The sequence below is a fragment of the Tupaia chinensis genome, unplaced genomic scaffold (assembly GCF_000334495.1).
Source record: "Tupaia chinensis unplaced genomic scaffold, TupChi_1.0 Scaffold000704_1, whole genome shotgun sequence".
Taxonomy (NCBI): domain Eukaryota; kingdom Metazoa; phylum Chordata; class Mammalia; order Scandentia; family Tupaiidae; genus Tupaia; species Tupaia belangeri.
Genome location: NW_006160227.1, coordinates 1,796,292 through 1,799,165, shown reverse-complemented (window position 1 = coordinate 1,799,165; position 2,874 = coordinate 1,796,292). Strand labels below are relative to the sequence as shown.

Sequence of the window (2,874 nt, the reverse complement as noted above, 5' to 3'; positions counted from 1 at the left end):
GGGGGGGGAGCACCGGCAGTGCCCCAGCCACCACGGGCAGACGCTGCTCTTCCTCATTATGATGGTGGCCGCTCCTCCCTCACCGAGGCAGGCAGCAGGTGAGGAAGAGTGCAGGCTCTGGGTCAGGATTGCTAGTGATGTCGCTGGCCAGCTGCACGAGCTGGAGCAAGCTACTGAACACCTCTGGGCTTTCATTTCCTCCTTTGAAAACCGAATACAGTCATCGTATTTACCTGACAGTTGATGTGAAAATTCAATGGGCACATGTGAGCATGCTCGTGCATGCATGTGTGTGCATGTGTGTGTGTGTGTGTGCAGGCACACACAGACCACAAAATGTTTAGAACAGTGCCTGGAATAGAATCAATGCTAAAAAAAATTAAAATGAGGGACTAGCAGTTAGCATCATGGCTATGTTGCTGGACTCCCACGTAGGCAACCGTGGTTCGAGTCCCAGACCCAGTGGCTTAAACTCATGCCGGGTGCATGTGTGTGTGTGCCCAAGATCCCGAGAGGAGAATGGAGGAGAAGGGATTGTGGTGTGGCCGTCCCCCCGGGGGGTGACTTCTCACTTTCTGTCTCTCTGTCTCTCTCTGTCTCTCTGGCGAGCACAGGCGCCCTATAGTAAAAACCTCTCAAAAAAATACATTAAAATGAGTTAATGTTATTCATTGATTTTTAATTTTCAATCTTAATCTCATACACCTATTCTCTGATCACCACCTCCCTCCTTCCCACTCTACCTGGCCCTCCAGTGCCATAACCCTTCGACCCCACAGAACCTGCCATTGCTCCGCTGCCCCTCCACCCTGGTGGCCCCTCTCCTCTCATTACCCTGCAGACTCAAGGTCAGGGTACATAACCACTCCTTTCACATGCCCTCTGCTCCCTTACCCTCTCACTTCACCTTCAGGTACATTTACAAAACCACCTGTCTGGTTAAATCGAGCCCCTCCTCTGTTCCTGCATCCAAGCAGCTCGAAGCGGCTGGACGGAAAGCTGGTATCACACCAATGGCTCTCATTTCCCCTCAGGGGGCCCTTCCTGTCACCGGAGACCTCGCCGTATCTCCCAGGCCACTCACTCTGCCATGCTCCCGGGCAGTGGTTTCATTTTCCCTGCCTTCTCAACTCCAGTATCTCCTCCCTCGTCCTCTCTGTTGATATTGCTTCCTATGTCACTGGGAGAGGACGAGATGGACGAGAGCTGCCCTGAGGCTCTCTCCGCGCACGCCTGCACCTGCCAGCATCTGCGGTTCCCACCATGCCTCTCCCCATCCAGGCCCTAGCGCCTGCCGTCCTTGCCCACTCGACGACCGCGTCCCTGCAGCTCTTCCCCCTCTCCTGTGTCATCAGTTTTCCTGAATTCAGCAGGTCAAGAACTGAACTCCTGACCTTGCACTGGAAGCCTTCTCCACCTGCGGCCTCTGCCACTCGGTGGAGGGCAACTCCAGCCATTCAGGATCAAAGCCTTGGAGTCATTCTAGCTCTTTCTTTGTTTCTTTTAGTTTTTTGGGTTTTTCATTTCTTATTCACATTTAATCTTTGTACCTCTCTATAGCACATAATACGGTTTTTCAGAGTACGCACGCCACAGGTGACCACTGAACTGAAGGTGTCACCGTACACGCCGTGTGCCGCGGAGACTCCTCTTCCTCCACTCTGCACAGTCGATCGATCTACTGGCTCCACTCTCAAAACACATCCAGACTCTGATTGCTCCTCGCCACTTCCTCTGCCCCTCACGCCCCCTCCAAGGCATGAGCCACTACCGTCCCCTGCCTGCATGATGGCTCCTCGCTCATCTCCCTGTCCCGACCCTCGCCTCTTGCAGGCTGTCGCTGATATGGCCACCACAGGGGGACTTTCAACACACGACGAGCCAGCCACAGTGGCACAGCAGACCCCACCGTCCATGATGCCGACGCCGCTCGGGAAGGGCCCTGGTTTCCATCCTGGGGCCTCCTCGTCCACGCCAGGCACATGCTCCCATGCCTACGATCCTGGCTGGCTGAAGCAGAAGAGGACTGCAGCGAAGATCCTGTTGGAGAGCCCCCAACCCCCACCGATCCTGTCTGTTTCTCTCATGGAACAAGCAAAGCAAAACAAAATAGAATAAATACCACAGGTCAGATCCCTCCTCTGCTTACCTCCTTTCGGTGGACCCCCGTTTTCACTGAGAATCAAAGCCCAAGTCCCTGCAATGGCCAACACCTCCTGACTCCACCACGCCCGTCCCTCCCTACACTCACCCCAGCTCCTCCCCTCAGAGGGGGGGCACTGTCTCCATCCCAGGCCCTGGCAGGCATGTTACCCCACGAGACCCCTGCGACGGCGCTTCCCTCTGCCCACAGACGCACACTGGCAGAACCGCGCTCCTTCAGCCTTCGAGGCTGCGGGCCCCACCCACACTGTTCAGTGCTGCGCCCAGGCCCTGCCCAGCCAGCACTCCCACCCCCTTACTCTGCGGTGCTTTCTCCTGTGCCCTGTACCTGTCGCCCTCCGGCATTCTGTGTAATGCTCGCTGTCTGTCTTCCCTATGTCGGCTCCCACTCGCCGCTCGGCCAGAACACAGGAGCCCATACGGGCAGGGACCTTTGTCCTGTGAAGTACCCTAAGCACCATAAACAATGCCTGCCACATAGCTGGCCCTTAATAAATAGCTGTCAGGTTGAAAGATGAATTCAAGTCTCAGCAATGTCACCATCTTCTTCTTCTTCTTCTTTTTTTTTTTTTTTTGGAGAGATTTTTGCTATAGGGAGCCTGCACTCACCATAGACAGAGAGAGGGGACCAATAGGTGGCATAATGGTTACATCTCTGGACTCCCACATACTTGATCATGGTTCAAGTCTCAGACATGGTGACTTAAAACT

The 2,874-nt window shown here is 54.8% G+C and overlaps 1 protein-coding gene across 1 annotated transcript in view; it reads right to left on the bottom strand.

Moving 5' to 3' along the window:
* Window positions 1–2,874, bottom strand: part of IFT122 (intraflagellar transport 122) — a gene marked incomplete in the record, with an annotated part of 100,738 nt that overhangs the window by 78,959 nt on the left and 18,905 nt on the right.